The sequence below is a fragment of the Rhinoderma darwinii genome, chromosome 1 (assembly GCF_050947455.1).
Source record: "Rhinoderma darwinii isolate aRhiDar2 chromosome 1, aRhiDar2.hap1, whole genome shotgun sequence".
Taxonomy (NCBI): domain Eukaryota; kingdom Metazoa; phylum Chordata; class Amphibia; order Anura; family Rhinodermatidae; genus Rhinoderma; species Rhinoderma darwinii.
The window spans coordinates 260,654,465-260,676,631 of NC_134687.1; the positions used below are offsets into that span (position 1 = coordinate 260,654,465).

At 40.9% G+C, this 22,167-nt stretch overlaps 8 pseudogenes; all 8 read right to left on the reverse strand.

Annotated features, from left to right (window-relative positions):
• Nucleotides 1-6,815: 6,815 nt before the first annotated feature.
• On the reverse strand, nt 6,816-6,934 carry LOC142667738 (5S ribosomal RNA; annotated as a pseudogene).
• An 808-nt stretch (nt 6,935-7,742) lies between these two features.
• Nucleotides 7,743-7,861, reverse strand: LOC142702373 (5S ribosomal RNA; annotated as a pseudogene).
• A 62-nt stretch (nt 7,862-7,923) lies between these two features.
• LOC142738253 (5S ribosomal RNA) lies at nt 7,924-8,042 on the reverse strand (annotated as a pseudogene).
• A 439-nt stretch (nt 8,043-8,481) lies between these two features.
• LOC142736419 (5S ribosomal RNA) lies at nt 8,482-8,600 on the reverse strand (annotated as a pseudogene).
• A 2,113-nt stretch (nt 8,601-10,713) lies between these two features.
• On the reverse strand, nt 10,714-10,832 carry LOC142712005 (5S ribosomal RNA; annotated as a pseudogene).
• A 439-nt stretch (nt 10,833-11,271) lies between these two features.
• On the reverse strand, nt 11,272-11,390 carry LOC142705908 (5S ribosomal RNA; annotated as a pseudogene).
• A 2,284-nt stretch (nt 11,391-13,674) lies between these two features.
• On the reverse strand, nt 13,675-13,793 carry LOC142694351 (5S ribosomal RNA; annotated as a pseudogene).
• A 67-nt stretch (nt 13,794-13,860) lies between these two features.
• Nucleotides 13,861-13,979, reverse strand: LOC142707098 (5S ribosomal RNA; annotated as a pseudogene).
• Nucleotides 13,980-22,167: the final 8,188 nt, after the last annotated feature.

Consider the following 22,167-nt stretch of genomic DNA (forward strand, 5'->3'; position numbering starts at 1 on the left):
CGACATAATAAAAAGGCAACTGCACCACGGATTCCCATACAGTCTCCCACACTGATACTAGCGATGTCTTAAGCTGTGTAACTTCTGCAATCTGACGAGAGCAGGCACATTCAGCTTAGAATGGCCATTTACATTAAATGCTTTAATCCATAGTCCTTTTTAATCGCATGTGAAACAAAATCTAAACTACATAATAAAAAGGCAACCGCACCACGGATTCCCATACAGTCTGTCACACTGGTACCAGCGAGGCCTTAAACTGTGTAACTTCTGCAATCTGACGAGAGCAGGCACATTCAGCTTAGAATGGCCATTGCTAATAAATGCTTTAATCCATTGTCCTTTTTAATCGATTATGAAACAAAATCTAAACGACATAATAAAAAGTCAAACGCACCACGGATTCACAGACAGTCTCCCACACAGGTACTAGCAAGGCCTTAAGCTGTGCAACGTCTGCGATCTGACGAGAGCAGGTACATCCAGATTAGAATGGCCATTGACATTAAATACTTTAATCCATAGTCCTTTTTAATCGATTGTGAAACAAAATCTAAATGACATAATAAAAAGGAAACCGCACCACGGATTCCCAGACAGTCTCCCACACCGGTACTAGCGAGGCCATAAGCTGTGTAACTTCTGCGATCTGACGAAAGCAAGCACATTCAGCTTAGAATGGCCATTGACTTTTAATGCTTTAATCCATAGTCCTTTTTAATCGATTGTGAAACAAAATCGAAACGACATAATAAAAAGTCAACCGCACCATGGATTCCCAGACAGGATCCCACACTGATACTAGTGAGGCCTTAAGCTGTGTAAATTCTGAGATCTGATGAGAGCAGGCACATTCAGCTTAGAATGGCCATTGACGTTAAAAGCTATAATCCAAAGTCCTTTTTTAATCTATTGTGATACAAAATCTAAACGACATAATAAAAACTCAAACGCACCACAGATTCCAATACAGTCTCCCACACTGGTACTATAGAAGCCCTAAGCTGTATAAATTCTGCGATCTGACGAGAGCAGGCACATTCAGCTTAGAATGGACATTGACATTAAATGCATTAATCCATAGTCCTTTTTAATCGATTGTGAAACAAAATCTAAACGACATAATAAAAAGGCAATTGCACCACGGATTCCCAGATAGTCTCCCACACTGGTACTAGCGAGGCCTTAAGCAGTTTAACCTCTGATAACTGACGAGAGCAGGCACATTCAGTTTGAATGGCCATTGACATGAAATACTTTAACCCCTTAATGACCGCCGATACGTCTTTTTACGGCGGTCATTAGTGGGCTTTATTCTAGAGCGCCGCCAAACTACGTCGCTGCTGTAGAATAAAGTAAACAGAGCAGGGAGCCGTGAAATCTCCCTGCTGTCAGCTGCCAGAAGCAGCTGAGGGCTGGGGGCGTCCCTGCTCTGCTGGGTGAGATCGATATTAGTATCGATCTTACCTGTTTAACCCTTCAGATGCGGTGCACAATAGCGAGCACCGCATCTGAATGGTTTTGGAGAGAGGGAGGGAGCTCCCTCTCATCTCACTGACACCCGGCGATAAAATCGCCGAGTGTCTGTGTCTTCTATGGCAGCCGGGGGTCTAATAAAGACCCCCAGGTCTGCCTGCAGCGAATGCCTGCTAGATCATGCCGCAGGCATGACCTAGCAGATGCCTGTCCGTTTTAAACGGACAGGCAGTAATACACTGCAATACAAAAGTATTGCAGTGTATTATAATAGCGATCGGAGGATAGTGAAGTCCCCTAGTGGGACTAGTAAAAAAGTAAAAAAAGTTTAATAAAGTTAATAAAAAAAAAAAAGTGAAAAAAAAAAAAATGAAAAACCCAGCTTTTCCCCTTACAAAATGCTTTACTATTAAAAAAAACTACAATAAAGCAAAAAAGTTACACATATTTGGTATCGCCGCGTCCGTAACGACCCCGACTATAAAGCTGTTACATTATTTAACCCGCACTGTGAACGCCGTAAAAAATAAAATAAAAAACAATGGAAAAATTGCTGTTTTCTGTTAATCCTGACTTAAAAAAAATGTGATAGAAAGTGATCAAAAAGTCGCATCTACTCTCAAATGGTACCAATAAAAACTGCAAGTTGTCCCACAAAAAACAAGACCTTATACAGCTATGCCGACGCAAAAATAAAAAAGTTACAGCTCTTCGAATGTGACAATGGAAAAATCTAAAAAATGGCTTGGACATTAGGGCCCAGAATGCCAGCAGGGGGAAGGGGTTAATCCATAGTCCTTTTTAATCGATTGTGAAAAAATATCTAAATGACATAATAAAAAGTCAACCCCACCACGGATTCCCAGACAGTCTCCCACACTGGTACTTTGAGACCTTAAACTGTGTAACTTCTGCGATCTGACGAGAGCAGGCACATTCAGCTTAGAATGGCCACTGACATTAAAAGCTATAATCCATAGTCCTTTTTAATCGATTGTGAAACAAAATCTAAACGACATAATAAAAAGTCAACCTCACCACGGATTCCCAGATAGTCTCCCACACTGGTGCTAGCGAGGACTTAAGTTGTGTAACTACGGCAATCTGCCGAGAGCAGGCACAGTCAGCTTAGAATGGCCACTGACAATTATTGCTTTAATCCATAGTCCTTTTTAATCTATTGTGAAACAAAATCTAAACTACATAATAAAACATCTCCCACACTGGTACTAGCGAGGCCTTAAGCTGTGCAACTTTTGCGATTTGACGAGAGCAGGCACATTCAGCTTAGAATGGCCATTGACAATAAATTCTTTAATCCATACTCCTTTTTAATCTATTGTAAAACAAAATCTAAACGACATAATAAAAAGGCAACCACACCACGGATTCCCAGACAGTCTCCCACACTGGTGATAGCGAGGCCTTAAGCTGCGTAACTTCTGCGATCTGACAAGGGCACGCACATTAGGCTTAGAATGGCCATTGACATAAAATGCTTTAATCCATAGTCCTTTTTAATCGATTGTGAAACAAAATCTAAACGACATAATAAAAGCTCAAATGCACGACGGATTTCCAGACAGTCTCCCACACTGGTACTCTGGCCATTGACATTAAATGCTTTAATCCATAGTCCTTTTTCATCGATTGTGAAACAAAATCTAAACTACATAATAAAAAGTCAACCACACCACAGATTCCCACACTGGTACTAGCGAGGCCTTAAGCTGTGTTAATTCTGCAATCTGATGAGAGCAGGTACATTCAGCTTAGAATGGCCACTGACATTAAAGGGTTTAATCCATAGTCCTTTTTAATCTATTGTGAAACAAAATCTAAACGACATAATAAAAAGTCAACCGCACCACGCATTCCCAGACAGTCTCCCACACTGGTACTAGTGAGGCCTTAAGCTGTGGAACTTCTGACACCTGATGGGAAACAGGCACCTTCTGCTTAGAATGGCCATTGACATTAAATGCTTTAATCCATAGTCCTTTTTAGTCGATTGTGAATCAAAATCTAAACGACATAATAAAAAGTAAACCGCATCACGGATTCCCAGACTGTCTCCCACACTGGTTCTAGCAAGGCCTTAAGCTGGGCAACTTCTGCAATCTTCCCAGAGCAGGTACATTCAGCTAAGAATGGCCATTGACATTAAATACTTTAATCCATAGTCCTTTTTAATCGATTGTGAAACAAAATTTAAACTACATAATAAAATGTGAACCGCACCACAGATTCCCAGACTGTCTCCCACACTGGTACTAGGGAGGCCTTAAGCTGTGTAACTTCTGCGATCTGACGAGAAAAGGCACATTTCAGCTTAGAATTGCCATTTTCTTTTAAAGCTTTAATCCATAGTCCTTTTTAATCGATTGTGAAACAAAATCTAAACGACATAATAAAAAGTCAACCGCACTACGGATTCCCAAACAGTCTCCCACACTGGTACTAGCTAGGCCCTAAGCTGTGTAACTTCTTCAATCTGCCGAGAGTAAGCACATTCAGCTTAGAATGGCCATTAAGATCAAATGCTTTAATCCATAGTCCTTTTTAGTCGATTGTGAATCAAAATCTAAACGACATAATAAAAAGTAAACCGCATCACGGATTCCCAGACAGTCTCCCACACTGGTACTAGCGAGGCCTTAAGCTGGGCAACTTCTGCAATCTTCCCAGAGCAGGAACATTCAGCTAAGAATGGCCATTGACATTAAATACTTTAATCCATAGTCCTTTTTAATCGATTGTGAAACAAAATCTAAACGACATAAAAAAAAGGCAACCGCACCACGGATTCCCAGACAGTCTCACACACTAGCGAGACCTTAAGCTGTGTAACTTTTGCGCTCTGACGAGAGCAGGCACATTCAGCTTAGAATGGCCATAGATATTAAATGCTTTAATCCATAGTCCTTTTTTATCGATTGTGAAACAAAATCTAAACGACATAATAAAAAGTCAACCGCACCACAGATTCCCAGACAGACTCCCACATTGGTACTAGCGAGGTATTAAGCTGTGTAACTACTGTGATCTGCCGAGAGCAGGCAGATTCAGCTTAGAATGGCCAGTGACATTAAATGCTTTAATCCATAGTCCTTTTTAATCGATTGTGAAACAAAATCTAAACTACATAATAAAAAGTCAACCGCACTACGGATTCCCAAACAGTCTCCCACACTGGTACTAGCTAGGCCCTAAGCTGTGTAACTTCTTCAATCTGCCGAGAGTAGGCACATTCAGCTTAGAATGGCCATTAACATCAAATGCTTTAATCCATAGTCCTTTTTAGTCGATTGTGAATCAAAATCTAAACGACATAATAAAAAGTAAACTGCATCACGGATTCCCAGACAGTCTCCCACACTGGTACTAGCGAGGCCTTAAGCTGGGTAACTTCTGCGATCTTCCCAGAGCAGGCACATTCAGCTAAGAATGGCCATAGACAATAAATACTTTAATCCATAGTCCTTTTTAATCTATTGTGAAACAAAATCTAAACGACATAATAAAAAGAGAAACGCACCACGGATTCCCAAACAGTCTCCCACACTGGTACTAGCTAGGCTTTAAGCTGTGTAACTTCTGCGATCGGCCGAGAGCAAGCACATTCAGCTTAGAATGGCCATTGACATTAAATGCTTTAATCCATAGTCCTTTTTAATCGATTGTGAAACAAAATCTAAACTACATAATAAAAAGTCAACTGCACCACGGATTCCCATACAGTCCCCCACACTGGTACTAGCGATGCCTTAAGCTGTGTAACTTCTGCAATCTGATGAGAGCAGTCACATTCAGCTTAGAATGGCCATTTACATTAAATGCTTTAATCCATAGTCCTTTTTAATCGATTGCGAAACAAAATCTAAACGACATAATAAAAAGTCAACCACACCACGCATTCCCAGACAGTCTCCCACACTCGTACTAGTGAGGCCTTAAGCTGTGGAACTACTGCCATCTGACAAGAGCAGGCACATTCAGCTTAGAATGGCCATTGATAGCAAATGCTTTAATCCATAGTCCTTTTTAATCGATTGTGAAACAAAATCTAAACGACATAATAAAAAGTCAAGCGCATCACGGATTCCCAGACAGTCTCCCACACTGGTACTAGTGGGGCCTTAAAGGGAACCTGTCATCAGCATTTCACTTATTGAACTTTACTTATCCCTCACTGGCCGCTGCTATCAAAAGTTAATTACCGTTATCCCCTCTCCTAAACTCCTTCTCCACCTGTAAATAACGATCTGCAAACATTTTGCGCCTTTTATCGTAATAATCTGGTGTCCCTTTGTGCGCACACACCACAAGAGGACATCAATGCACAAGCGACGGATTTTGTGTGCTGGGGGAAGGCGAGGAGCTGTCAATCAAAAGTAAGGCGGCGGGGTAAACTCAGAAAAACTTGAGGTATGAATATATGACTCTTTTCAAACGAAGATTTGACTCTTTTCAAATGAAGATTTGACTCTTTTATGCTCATTAGCATACGTGTGGGAACACTAAAAAACTGAATATTGAACCTACACAACCGACTAAGAAGACAATTATAGGATATATAGAAATAATTTTTCACCCACTACCACCAGGTATTGCTGGTTTAATAGGTGAAATGCTGGTGACAGGTTCCCTTTAAACTGTGTAACTTCTGCACTCTGACAAGATCAGGCACATTCAGCTTAGAATGGCCATTTACATTAAATGCTTTAATCCATAGTCCTTTTTAATCGCATGTGAAACAAAATCTAAACGACATAATAAAAAGTCAATCGCACTACGGATTCCCATACAGTCTCCCACACTGGTACTGGCTAGGCTTTAAGCTGTGTAACTTCTGCGATCGGCCGAGAGCAAGCACATTCAGCTTAGAACGGCCATTGACATTAAATGCTTTAATCCATAGTCCTTTTTAATCGATTGTGAAACAAAATCTAAACTACATAATAAAAAGGCAACTGCACCACGGATTCCCATACAGTCTCCCACACTGATACTAGCGATGTCTTAAGCTGTGTAACTTCTGCAATCTGATGAGAGCAGGCACATTCAGCTTAGAATGGCCACTGACATGTATTGCTTTAATCCATAGTCCTTTTTAATCTATTGTGAAACAAAATCTAAACGACATAATAAAACGTCAACCGCACCACGGATCCTAGGATAGTCTCCCACACTGGTACTAGCGAGGGCTTAAGCTGTGCAACTTTTGCAATTTGACGAGAGCAGGCACATTCAGCTTAGAATGGCCATTGACATTAAATTCTTTAATCCACACTCCTTTTTAATCTATTGTGAAACAAAATCTAAACGAGATAATAAAACGACAACCGCACCACAGATTCCCAGACAGTCTCCCACGCTGGTACTAGCGAGGCCTTAAGCTGTGTAGTTTCTGCGATCTGACGAGAGCAGGCACATTCAGCTTAGAATGGCCATTGACATAAAATTCTTTAATCCATAGTCCGTTTTTAATCGATTGTGAAACAAAATCTAAACGACATAATAAAAGCTTAAATGCACGACGTATTCCCAGACAGTCTCCCACACTAGTACTAGCGAGGCCTTAAGCTGGGTAACTTCTGCGATCTGATGAGAGCAGGCACAATCAGCTTAGAATGGCCATTGATTTTTAAAGCTTTAATCCATAGTCCTTTTTAATCTATTGTGAAACAAAATCTAAACAACATAATCAAAAGTCAACTGCATCACGAACTCCCAGACAGTCTCCCACACTGGTACTAGCGAGGCCTTAAGCTGTGTAACTTCTGCGATATGACGAGAACAGGAACACTCAGCTTAGAATGGCCATTGACATTAAATGCTTTAAACCATAGTCCTTTTTAATCGATTGTGAAACAAAATCTAAACATAATAAAAAGTCAACCGCACCACGGATTCCCAGACAGTCTCCCACACTAGTACTGGCGAGGCCTTAAGCTGTGAAACTTTTGCGGCCTGACAAAGGCAGGCACATTCAGCTTAGAATGGCCATCGACATTAAATGCTTTAAACCATAGTCCTTTTTAATCGATTGTGAAACAAAATCTAAACGATATAATACAAAGTCAACCGCACCACGGATTTCCAGACAGTCTCCCACATTGGTAATATCAGGCCTTTAACTGTGTAACTGCTGCGATTTGACGGGGGGAGGCACATTAAGCTTAGAATGGCCATTGACATTAAATGCTTTAATCCATAGTCCTTTTTAATCGATTGTGAAACAAAATCTAAACGACATAATAAAAAGTCAACCGCACCACGGATTTCCAGACAGTCTCTTACACTGGTACTAGCGAGGCCTTAAGCTGTGTAACTTCTGCAATCTGACGAGAGCAGGTACGTTCAGCTTAGAATGGCCATTGACGTTAAATGCTTTAATCCATAGTCCTTTCGATTGTGAAACAAAATCTAAACGACATAATAAAAAGCTAACCGCACCACGGATTCCCAGACAGTCTCCCAGCCGGGTACTAGCGAGGCCTTAAGCTGTGTAACTTCTGCGATCTGATGAGAGCAGGCACATTCAGCTTAGAATAGCCATTGACGTTAACTGCTTTAATCCATAGTCCTTTTTAATCTATTGTGAAACATAATCTAAACGACATAATAAAAAGCCAACAGCACCACAGAGTCCCAGACAATCTCCCACACTAGTACTAGATTTGCCTTAAGCTGTATAACGTCTGCGATCTGACGAGAGCAGGCACGTTCAGCTTAGAATGGCCATTGACGTTGAATGCTTTAATCCATAGTCCTTTTTAATCTATTGTGAAACATAATCTAAACGACATAATAAAAAGTCAACAGCACCACAGAGTCCCAGACAATCTCCCACTCTAGTACTAGATTTGCCTTAAGCTGTATAACGTCTGCGATCTGACGAGAGCAGGCACATTCAGCTTAGAATGTCCATTGACCTTAAATGCTTTAGTCCATAGTCCTTTTTAATCGATTGTGAAATAAAAGCTAAACGACATAATGGAAAGTCAACCGCACCACGGATTCCCAGACAGTCTCCCAGCCGGGTACTAGCGAGGCCTTAAGCTGTGTAACTACTGCGATCGGACGAGAGCAGGCATATTCAGCTTAGAATAGCCATTGACGTTAAATGCTTTAATCCATAGTCCTTTTTAATCTATTGTGAAACAAAATCTAAACGACATAATAAAAAGTCAACCGCACCACGGATTCCCGGATAGTCCCCCGCACTAGTACTAGCGAGGCCTTAAGCAGTGTAACTTCTGCGATCTGACGAGAGAAGGCACATACAGCTTAGAATGGCCATTGACATTAAATGCTTTAACCCATAGTCCTTTTTAATCGATTGTGAAACAAAATCTAAACGACGTAATAAAAAGTCAACCGTACCACGTATTCCCAGACAGTCTCCCATACTGGTACTAGCGAGGCCTTAAGCTGTGCATCTTCTGTGATTTGACAAAAAAAGGCACATTCAGCTTTGAATGGCCATTGACTTTAAATGCTTTAATCCATAGTCCTTTTTAATCGATTGTGAAACAAAATCTAAACGCCATAATAAAAAGTCAACCGCACCACGGATTCCCAGACAATCTACAACAATGATACTAGCGAGGCCTTTAGCTGTGTAACTTCTGCAATCTTCCCAGAGCAGGCACATTCAGCTAAGAATGGCCATTGACATTAAATACTTTAATCCATAGTCCTTTTTAATCGATTGTGAAACAAAATCTAAACGACATAATAAAAAGTCAACCGCACAACGGATTCCCAGACAGTCTCCCACACTGGTACTAGCGAGGACTTAAGCTGTGTAACTTCTGCGATCTGACGGGAGAAGGCACATTCAGCTTAGAATGGCCATTGACACTAAATTCTTTAATCCATAGTCCTTTTTAATCGATTGTGAAACAAAATCTAAACGACATAATAAAAGTCAACCGCACCACGGATTCCCAGCCAGTCTCCCACACTGGTACTAGCGAGGCCTTAAGCTGTGTAACTTCTGCACTCTGACGAGAGCAGGTACATTCATCTAAGAATTGTCATTGACGTTAAATGCTTTAATCCATAGTCCTTTTTAATATATTGTGAAACAAAATCTAAACGACAAAATAAATAGTCAACCGCACCACGGATTTCCAGACAGTCTCCCACACTAGTACTAGCGAGGTCTTAAGCTGTGTAAGTTCTGCAATCTGACGAGAGCAGGTACATTCAGCTTAGAATTGCCATTGACATTAAATGCTTTAATCCATAGTCCTTTTTAATCGATTGTGAAACAAAATCTAAACGACATAATAAAAAGTCAACCGCACCACGGATTTCCAGACAGTCTCCCAAGCTAGTACTAGCGAGGTCTTAAGCTGTGTAAGTTCTGCAATCTGACGAGAGCAGGCACATTCAGCTTAGAATGGCCATTGACGTTAAATGCTTTAATCCATAGTCCTTTTTAATCGATTGTGAAACAAAATCTAAACGACATAATAAAAAGTCAACCGCACCACGGATTCCCAGACAGACTCCCACACTAGTACTAGCGAGGGCTTAAGCTGTGTAACTTCTGCGATCTGATGAGAGAAGGAACATTCAGTTTAGAATAGCCATTAACATTACATACATTAATCCATAGTCCTTTTTAATCGATTGTGATACAAAATCTAAACGACATAATAAAAAAGGCAACCGCACCACGGATTCCCAGACAGTCTACCACATTGGTACTAGCGAGGCCTTAAGCAGTGTAACTTCTGCGATCTGTACAGAGTAGTCACATTCAGCTTAGAATGGCCATTGACATTAAATGCTTTAATCCATAGTCCTTTGTATTCAATTGTGAAACAAAATCTAAACGATATAATAAAAATGCAACCGCACCACAGATTTCCAGACAGTCTCCCACACTTGTACTAGCGAGGCCTTAAGCTGTGTAACTTCTACGATCTGACGAGAGCAGGCACATTCATCTTAGAATAGCCATTGACCTTAAATTCTTTAATCCATAGTCCTTTTTAATCGATTGTGAAACAAAAATCTAAACGACAAAATAAAAGGTCAACCGCATCGCGGAGTTCCAGCCAGTCTCCTACACTTGTACTAGCGATGCCTTAAGCTGTGTAACTTCTGCAATCTGACGAGGGCAGGCACATTCAGCTTAGAATGGCCACTGACATTAAATGCTTTAATCCATAGTCCTTTTTATCGATTGTGAAACAAAATCTAAACGACATGATAAAAGGTCAACCGAACCACGGATTCCCAGAAAGTCTCCCACAATGATACTAGCGAGGACTTAAGCTGTGTAACTTCTGCGATCTGACGAGAGCAGGCACATTCAGCTTAGAATGGCCATTGACGTTAAATGCTTTAATCCATAGTCCTTTTTAATCGATTGTGAAACAAAATCTAAACGACAAAATAAAAAGACAACCGCATCACGGAATTCCAGCCAGTCTACCACACTGGTACTAGCGAGGCCTTAAGCTGTGTAACTTCTGCACTCTGACGAGAGCAGGCACATTCATCTAAGAATTGCCATTGACGTTAAATGATTTAATCCATAGTCCTTTTTAATAGATTGTGAAACAAAATCTAAAAGATAAAATAAATAGTCAACCACACCACGGATTTCCAGACAGTCTCCCACGCTAGTACTAGCGAGGTCTTAAGCTGTGTAAGTTCTGCAATCTGACGAGAGCAGGCAGATTCAGCTTAGAATGGCCATTGACATTAAATGGTTGAATCCATAGTCCTTTGTAATCGATTGTGAAACAAAATCTAAACGACATAATAAAAAGTCAACCGCACCACGGATTCCCAGACAGTCTCCCACACCGGTACTAGCGAGGCCTTAAGCTGTGTAACTTCTGCGATCTGACGAGAGCAGGCACATTCATCTAATAATGGCCATTGACGTTAAATGCTTTAATCCATAGTCCTTTTTAATAGATTGTGAAACAAAATCTAAACGCCAACTTAAATAGTCAACCGCACCACGGATTTCCAGACAGTCTCCCACACTAGTACTAGCGTGGCCTTAAACTGAGTAACTTCTGCCACCTGACAAAGGCAGGCACATTCAGCTTAGAATGGCCATTGACTTTAAATGCTTTAAACCATAGTCCTTTTTAATCGATTGTGAAACAAAATCTAAACAACATAATAAAAAGTCAACCGCACCACGGATTTCCAGACAGTCTCTTACACTGGTACTAGCGAGGCCTTAAGCAGTGTAACTTCTGCAATCTGACGAGAGCATGCACATTCAGCTCAGAATGGCCATTGACGTTAAATGCTTTAATCCATAGTCCTTTTGATTGTGAAACAAAATCTAAACGACATAATAAAAAGTCAACCGCACCACAGATTCCCAGACAGTCTCCCACACTGGTTCTAGGGAGGCCTTAAGCTGTGTAACTTCTGCGATCTGACGAGAGCAGGAACATTCAGCTTAGAGGGGCCTTTGACATTACATGCATTAATCCATAGTCCTTTTTAATCGATTGTGAAACAAAATCTTAACGACATCATAAAAAGTCAAGCCCACCACAGATTCCCAGACAGTCTCCCACACTGGTACTAGCGAGGCCTTAAGCTGTGTAACTTCTGTGATCTGATGAGAGCAGGAACATTCAGCTAAGCGTGGCCATTGACATTAAATGCTTTAATCCATAGTCCTTTTTAATCGATTGTGAAACAAAATCTAAATGACGTAATAAAAAGTCAACCGCACCACGGATTCCCAGACAGTTTTCCACACTGGTACTAGTGAGGCCTTAAGTTGTGTAACTCCTGCCATCTAACGAGAGCAGGTACATTCAGCTTAGAATGGCCATTGTCATTAAATGCTTTAATCCATAGTCCTTTTTAATCGATTATGAAACAAAATCTAAACGACATAATAAAAAGTCAACCACACCACGGATTCTCCGACACTGGTTCTAGCGAGGCCTTAAGCTGTGTAACTTCTGCGATCTGACGAGAGCAGGCACATTCAGCTTAGAATGGCCTTTGACATTAAATGCATTAATCCAAAGTCCTTTTTAATCGATTGTGAAACAAAATCTAAACGACATAATAAAAACTCAACCGCTCCACGGATTCCCAGACAGTCTCCCACACTGGTACTAGCAAGGCCTTAAGCTGAGTAACTTCTGCGATCTGACGAGAGAAGGTACATTCAGCTTAGAATAGCCATTGACATTAAATTCTTTTATCCATAGTCCTTTTTAATCTATTGTGAAACAAAATCTAAACGACATAATAAAAAGTCAATTGCACCACGTATTCCCAGACAGTATTCCACACCTCTACTAGAGAGGCATTAAGCTGCGCAACTTCTGCGATCTGACGAGAGCAGGCACATTCAGCTTAGAATGGCCTTTGACATTAAATGCATTAATCCAAAGTCCTTTTTAATCGATTGTGAAACAAAATCTAAACGACATAATAAAAACTCAACCGCTCCACGGATTCCCAGACAGTCTCCCACACTGGTACTAGCAAGGCCTTAAGCTGAGTAACTTCTGCGATCTGACGAGAGAAGGTACATTCAGCTTAGAATAGCCATTGACATTAAATTCTTTTATCCATAGTCCTTTTTAATCTATTGTGAAACAAAATCTAAACGACATAATAAAAAGTCAATTGCACCACGTATTCCCAGACAGTATTCCACACCTCTACTAGAGAGGCATTAAGCTGCGCAACTTCTGCGATCTGACGAGAGCAGGTACATTCAGATTAGAATGGCCATTGACTTTAAATAATTTAATCCATAGTCCTTTTTAATCAATTGTGAAACAAAATCTAAACGACAAAATAAAAAGTCAACCGCACCATGGATTCCCAGACAGTCTTCCACACTGGTACTAGCGAGGACTTAAGCTGTGTAACTTCTGCGATCTGACGAGAGAAGGTACATTCAGCTTAGAATGGCCATTGACGTTAAATGCTTTTATCCATAGTCCTTTTTAATCGATTGTGAAACAAAATTTAAACGACATAATAAAAAGTCAACTGCACCACGTATTCCCAGACAGTCTCCCACACTGGTATCAGTGAGGCCTTAAGCTGCGCAACCTCTGCGATCTGACGCGAGCAGGCACATTCAGCTTAGAATGGCCATTGACATTGAACACTTTAATCCATAGTCCTTTTTAATCGATTGTGAAACAAATTCTAAACGACATAATAAAAAGTCAACCGCACCACGGATCCCCAGACAGTCTCCCACACTGGTACTAGCGAGGACTTAAGCTGTGTAACTTCTGCGATCTGACGAGAGCAGGTACATTCAGCTTAGAATGGCCATAGACATTAAATGCTTTAATCCATAGTCCTTTTTAATCGATTGTGAAACAAAATCTAAACAACATAATAAAAAGTTGAGCGCACCACGGATTCCCAGACAGTCTCCCACACTGGTACTAGCAAGGCCTTAAGCTGCGTAACTTCTGCGATCTGACGAGAGCAGGCACATTCAGCTTAGAATGGCCATTGACATTAAATGCTTTAATCCATAGTCCTTTATGCAGCTTCTTTCACTGCAGACACAGCGTGACGTCACCCACAGGTCCTTCAACCTTGGCGTCGGAAGAGAGAAGACACCTCAGCTCCAGGCGTACAGTTGAATTTGCAGCAGCATCACCATGTACAGGTAAGCATAGCAAACTCACTAGAGACGCCAAGGTTGAAGGACCTGTGGGTGACGTCACGCTGTGTGTCTTTAGTGAAAGAAGCTGGGTGGGAACGATGAGAAGTGAATGATGCTGATTTGTCAGCATCATAAACTTCTATTGTCTTCTCATGTTGACATAGCAGCAGTCGCCAGTCCTGATTGCCTGTCAGGGCTGGCGATCTGCTAGAGACCGATAAGATGCAGCAATCGCTTTCGATTGCTGCATCGAAGGGGTTGATGGCAGAGATCGGAGCTAGCTCCAGTTCCTGCCATTACAGGTGGATGTCAGCTGTAACATACAGCTGACTTCCACCACTTAGACGCCGGATCAGCTCCTCAGCCGGCGCCTACGGAAGCCGATCAGGCTCCGCCGCCGGGCGGATCTTCCGTGCTAGGCAGACCGGGAGGCCAGTATTAGGCCTCAGGTTTCCATTGCAGCCACCGGAACCCCGGCAATTTATTGCTGGGGTTCCGATGAGCTGCAAACAGATTAAGTGCAGCACTCGCGTTTGAGCGCTGCACTTAAGGGGTTAATGGCGGGGATCGAAGCTAATTTCGGTCCCCGCCATTACAGCCAGATGTCAGCTGTAAGATACATTTGGCGTATGGATACGGCAATTTGCGGGAAGTAATAGCTTTCCATGGCGTACCCATACGGCAAAGGTCGGGAAGGGGATAAAAGTAAATGGTTGCAAGGTATCTAAAAGAACATGCTGTTTTGTCAGGAGGACGTTTTTTTCAGGCTACTGTGTATTACAGGGGGCCAAACGAGTGCCCCCCAGATAGATTGCCCAACCTTATTATGTTGAGATATGTAGTTTTGAACCCTGCTACATTACTTTTGCAGAGTCCAAAAAGGGGGAGTAGCGATGAGACTGATCAGGTACAATTTTGTTTTGCTTTGAATTAATGAATTTGGTTCCAGGAGATCTACAAAATATGTATGAGACCCTAATGAGTAATCCAGATTAAATGTGTATGACAGTAACCTAAATTTTGAGGATTTTCTGTGTAGATGGTTCCAGATGTTTTCCAGAACGGTAAATATGGCACTGGGTATGCTGTGCTTTATTGTGGTATTAATCAGGTATCTATAGGACCTGATGGGGGTGGGATTCTCAAGTGTTCTGGATTATCAGATGAGTGTGGAGAAGTGCATAACATTTGTTTTTATTTTTGAGACTGAAGACGCCACCCTTTTGAAATGGTCTATCTATATGTGACAATGGTTTTTAATGTAAATTTGTAATGTAAAGATACTTCATCATATACAGTATGTACAAGACAGGATACGTTAAATTACCCAGAAACCACTCTCACATTCTTGTTCATCCCAAGGAGCAGAGCTGGAGGTGCTCGCTGAGGCTTGTAACCTGGCAAAAGGTAAGCCGGCTGACATTTATACTGACTCTAGGTACCCTTTTGGCATTGCCCACAGTTATGGGCCCATTGGTAGCAGGACCTTTGTTGGATCATCGGGTAAACCAATTGAAAGCGTAAGAGATGAAAGACCTGGCAAATAGAGTATGTGCAGCCAGCTTTCAGTAAATTGACTTGTCCCTGGATTCAATAATGCAACCGCTTGGTTTGTAGCAGCCTGCATGATGTGCGCACAGCATGACATAGGTAAAACAGCAAAGGTACCTATGAAAAGTGCACCATGGCCAGATTATCCGTTCCAGCGACTGAAGAACATACAACTACCCGAGGTAGGTGTGCATGACAATGTGCTCCTATGTGTAGACCTGTTCTCAGGGTGGCCTGAGGCCTGACCAGTATCTTCCCCACTGCAGAAGTTGTGTGTAGTCACAGGGGAATAGTGTTCTCCCAAGTATTGAACTGGTGTTTGTACAATGATTAATGATGTCAGGAGTTCTCCAGATGTTATTCCAAAGTTAGTTTGTTTAATAACTGTATTCAAGAAGTGCTGTGGGAATATTAAAAACTCAGGTTAAGGGCGGATTTACACGACCGTGATATACGTCCGTGCAACGCGCGTCATTTTCACGCGCCTCACACGGACCTATATTAGTCTATGGGGCCGTGCAGACAGTCCGTGATTTCGCTGCGTAAAACTCACGACAGGTAATATATTTCTGCATTTTTCGCGCATCACGCACCCATTGAAGTCAATGGGTGCGTGAAAAATCACGCGCACCACACGGAAGCACTTCCGTGGGACACGCGTGATTCTCGCAATAGCAGTCAAAAGTATGTTTGCAAACAGAAAAGCACCACGTGCTTTTCTCTTTACAAACATCCAAACAGAGTGTCATAATGATGGCGGCTGCGTGAAAATCACGCAGCCACGCATCCTATGTGATGCCACACGGAGCTGTAAAGTGCCTTTTGCGCACACAAAACGCCGCATTTTTTGCGTGCGCGAAACGCACACGCTCGTGTAAATCCGCCCTAAGTTTTATGTAAAGTTCTGGATCAACGTGCCTTAGCATTGGACTATTGGAGGCCTGCGTCAGTATTATGTTTGTGTAAATGATAACTTCTTACAGTGCAAGTAGATTCCTATTTGAAAATATTTTTGTTGTGAAAGGAAAATGTTAGAGCAGAGAATTCTGTGCAGTATATATATATAAAAAGAAGAAGAATCAGTTTGTATGTATCAGTTTTACTTACTGCCCAGTGTGAACATTTAACATAAATATGTAATTTTTAATGTTTTTCTTCAATTGAATTATCTGATTAAGATAAATTTATGATTATGCGATGTAAAAGATTGTTCTCCACAGGAAGTGTCCAACTGGGAGCGGAAGGCGTGAAAACCAGATTCTAACAAAATGTGGACGGATAAAGGAAGGTAAACCGGTAGCACTCAAGGCACTCTTGATGGCACTTGCATTGATAGTGTATGACCTCACATATGCCCCAAGACTGCAAGGATCGATTTGGTAAGATCTAATTGGTATGTCCCAGGTTTTACAGCTGTTGCTGCTAAATTCTGTTAGAGCTGTTTGATTTGACTACAGAACAGTCCTGGCAGACCGATGCCAACCTTATCATACCCGCCTCCCACAAAGAGAAGAGACCTTGAGAGGCCTTCCCAGATAAAACAAACCAGAGTAGGGGGAGAAAATTTGGTTGAGACACTTGTCAGATAAAACGTATGGTAGCTGTGAATATTTCTGTGAGTAGAAGCTGTTAAAGGTAATCAGCTGAAAACAAGGTATAAATCCTGCTGAAAAGAGTAACACCAAGTGCAAATACAATGTACCCAGTAACTACACATTTTCTAGGTGCCCTGTCCAGTGGAACAGAGAAGTTTTTCTTACATAAAGGTGTTTGTTTGATGTAGTTTAACCTCTTCACGCGCTGCTCCGCAATAGTACGTCCTGCAGAGGGGTTAGTTTCCGCATCCAGACGTACTATTGCGGAGTAGTTCCTAACAGTGTCCGGGAACCGGGAGGTCAGCTGTCCCCGACAGCTGACACTCCAGCCTTGCTGGTCAACGGACCATCGCCGCTGATTTCGGCAATTAACCCCATAAATGTGTCGACGGATTGCCGTCGCCGCATTTAGGTGGTTTGAAGCACATCGGAAGCCCCCACAAAGTGATTGTGGGGGCTACCGATGCTTGTCACGGCAATCATAGGTCAGACAATGACCTCCGGGTTGCCATGTACGGAAGCCTCGGAGGAGCAGCCTCCTGCCGGTCCTCCGAGGCTTCCTGTCAATGTGACTGTCACGTCACAATGACAGTTAGAGTACATTACACTACGTGTGTAGTGTAATGTACTCTAGCAGCGATCAGAGCTGCAAGTCTAAGTGTCCCCTAGTGGAACAAGTCAAAAAAGTCAAAAAAAGATAATAAAAATGTTTTCAAAAAAGTGTAAAAATAAAAGTTATAAGTCATATAAACAAACACTGCATTTTTTTTCTATAATAAGTCTTTCATTATAGGAAAAAAATGAACACGTTAAAAAAAGTACACATATCTGGTATCACCGCGTTCGTAACGACCCCAACTATAAAATTATAATGTTATTTTTCCCGCACGATGAACACCCCAAAAAAAATCAATAAAAAACTACACCAGAATCGCTATTTTTTGGTCACCACCCCTCTCAAAATAGAGAATAAAAAGTGATCAAAAAGTCGCATGTACCCGAAAATAATACCGATAAAAACTACAACCCGTCCCGCAAAAAACAAGCTCTTACACAGCTTTTTTGACTGAAAAATAAAAAAGTTACGGCTCTCAGAATATGGTGACAGAAAATAAATTATTTTATAAAAAAGTGATTTTATTGCGCAAACGCTGCAAAACATAAAAAAAACCTATATACATATGGTATCGCCGTAATCGTACCGACCCGCAGAATAAAATATAATGGTCATTTATAGTGCACGGTGAACGCCGCAAAAAATAAACTAAAAAACATTGTCAGAATTGCTTGTTTTTGGTCACCCGGCTTGCAAAAAAAATTAATAAAAAGTGATCAAAAAAAATCGCATGTACCCCAAAATGGTACCAATGAAAGGTACAGATTGTCCCGCAACAAATAAGCCCTCACACGGCTCTGGTGGTGAAAAAATAAAGACGTTCTGGCTCCCAGGAATATGGCGATGCAAAATGTGCAGTGTTTTCTAAAAGCGGGTAACATCAGACACCATTTATCAGTGCAACACTGGTCACACATCTATGAATTATTATTTATTTACCGCATTTTTATACCCTCTTATTATGCCCTGATGTTCTCCGCACAGATTACATATGTCCCCACATTATAAACTGAAATACCAGCAAAACCCAAAACAGAACTACTACCAAGCAAAATCTGCGCTCCAAAAGCAAAATGGTGTCCCTCCCTTCTGAGCCCTGCAGCGTGCCCAAACAGCAGTTTGTGCCCACATATATGGCATCCCCATACCCGGGAGAACCCGCTTAACGCTTTATGAGGTATTTGTCTTCAGGGGCACAAACTGGGCACGACATATTATGCACTGAAATGGCATATCAGTGGAAAATTGCAATATTCACACCACCCGTTGTGCATTAACCCCTTTGAGCACTATGACTTAATAGCACGTCATGGTGCGGGGGTGATGTATGGAGCGGGCTCACGTGCTGAGCCCGCTCCATACACTGCGGGTGTCAGCTGTGTATTACAGCTGACACCCGGGACTAACGGATAGGAACAGCGATCGCGCTGTTACAGGAGTCTGTAAAAATAACAATATACTGCAATACATTAGTATTGCAGCATATTGTACCCGCCGATCCAATGATCGCTGGTACAAGTCCCCTAAGGGGACTAATAAAATGTGTAGAAGAATTAAAGTTATTAGAAGTGAGAAAGAAAAAAACTTAAAGTTAAAAAAAAAAACTTTTCCCATTTTTCTTCAAAAGTAATGTAAAAAAATAAACAGAATTGATATCGCTACGTCCGTAAAAGGCCGAACTATTACAATATACCATTATTTAACTTCCACGGTGAACACCGTAAAAAACTTAAATAATTTAAACCGCCAAAATCGCTGTAGTTTTCGTTTTTACCGCACGGCGAAACTGTAAAAACGAAAACCCCAAAAAATGTAATCAGATTTTTTTCCTATATTCCTATATTTTCCTATTTTTTTTCAGTTTCCCAGTACTTTTTATGGCACTTTAAATGGTATCAATAGAAACTATAATTCCTCCCGCAAGAAATAAGCTCTAACATCACTCTACTGACGGAAAGAAAAAAAAGTTATGGCTCTTGGAAGGCGGGTAGTGAAAAACGAAAATAAGAAAGCAAAAAAATAGATCAGTCCTGAAAGGTTTAATTAATTTCTAATGAAAAAAATGTATGACCACATGTGGGGTATTTCCGTACCCGGGAGAAATAGCTTTACAAAAATTGGTTGTTTATTTCTCCTTTATCCCTTGTGAAAATTAGAAAATTCAACATTTTAGTGGAAAAAAATTGTGATATTAATTTTCTCCGCCTAATTCTAATAAATTCTGCAAAAGACCCGTGGAGTCTAAATGCTCACTATACCCCTATAAAAATTCCTTGAGGGGTGTTTCCAAAATGGGGTAACTTCCACTGTTTTGGTCCCTCCAGGGCGTTGCAAAGGCGGCATGGCACCGAAAAACAATCCAGCAAAATCCGTGCTCCAAAATCCAAATGGCGCTACTTCCCTTCTGATCGCTGCCATGGGTCCAATCAGCAGTTTATTACCACATATGGGGTATTGACATAATCAGGAGAAAATGCTTTACAAATGTTGTGGTTCTTTTTTCCTTTATTCCTTGTAAAAATTTCTATGCTTTTTCAGAAAAAAAGTTGATTTTCATTTTCACTGCCTAATTCCACTAAATTCTGCAAAAAACCTGTGTGGTCAAAATGCTAACTATACCCCTAGATAAATTCCTTGAGAGGTGTAGTTTCCAAAATGGGGTAACTTTTTGGGTGTTTCCACTGTTTTGGTCTCTCCAGGGCGTTGCAAACGCACGCGACATGGCACCGAAAACGAATCCAGCAAAATCTGTGCTCCAAAATGCACTCCTTCCCTTCTGAGCCCTGCTGTGGGTCCAATCAGCAGTTTATTACCACATATGGGATATTGCTGTAATTAGGAGACATTGCTTTACAAATGTTGCAGTGATTTTCTTCATTATTCCTCGTAAATATTACAAATTTCTATGTTTTTTCAGAAAAAAAGTAGATTTTCATTTTTACAGACTAATTCCAATATATTTAGCGAAAAATCTGTGTGGTCAAAATGCTAACTATACCCCTAGATAAATTCCTTGATAGGTGTAGATTCCAAAATAGGGTCACTTTTGGGGGGTTTCCACTGTTTTGGTCCCTCCGGGGCGTTGCAAACCCGACATGTCACTGAAAACCAATCCAGCAAAATCTGCGCTCCAAAATCCAAAAGGCGCTCCTTCCCTCCTGAGGCTTGCTGTGGGTCCAAACATCAGTTTATGACCGCATATGGGGTATTGCCGTAATTGGGAGAAATTGCTTTACAAATGTTGGGCGGCTTTTTCTCCTTTATTCCTTGTAAAAATGAAAAAATTCTATGTTTCCACAGAAAAATAGGTGATTTTCATCTTCACAGACTAATTCCACTAAATTCTGCAAAAAAACTGTGGGGTCAAAATGCTAACTATACCCCTAGAAAAATGCCTTGAGGGGTGTAGTTTCCAAAATGGGGTCACTTTTTGGGGGTTTCGACTGTTTAGGTACCACAAGACCTCCTCAAACCTGACATGGTGCCTAAAATATATTCCTAAAAAAAGGAGGCCCCAAAATCCACCAGGTGCTCCTTTGCTTCTGTGGCCTGTGTTTCAGTTCAATAAATATTGAGTTGTATTTCTCTGGTAAAACCTTCTGTGTTACAGATTTTTTTTTATTACAAATGAATTTCGGCAAAAAAAATGAAATTTGTAAATTTCACCTCTACATTGCCTTAATTCCTGTGAAACGCCTAAAGGGTTAAAATACTTTCTGAATGTGGTTTTGAATACCTTGAGGGGTGCAGTTTTCAAAATGGGGTGATTTATGGGGGCTTTCTAATATATAAGGCCCTCAAAGCCACTTCAGAACTGAACTAGTCCGTGAAAAAATGGCCTATTGAAATTTTATTGAAAATATGAGAAATTGCTGATAAAGTTCTAAGCCTCGTAACGTCCTAGAAAAATAAAAGTACGTGAAAAAAAATGATGCAAACATAAAGTAGACATATGGGGGATGTTAACTAGTAACTATTTTGTGTGGTATTACTATCTGTTTTACAAGCAAATACATTTAAATTGAGAAAAATGCAAATTTTTGCTAAAATTTGACGTTTTTCACAAATAAATATTGAATTTATCAATCAAATTTTTTCACTAACATAAAATACATTATGTCACGAGAAAACAATCTCAGAATCGCTTGGATAGGTAAAAGCATTCCGGAGTTATTACCACATAAAGTGACACATGTCAGATTTGAAAAAATCATCTGTGTCCACAAGGCCAAAACAGGCTGTGTCCTGGGACCTGTCATTGTATGTACTTTTAT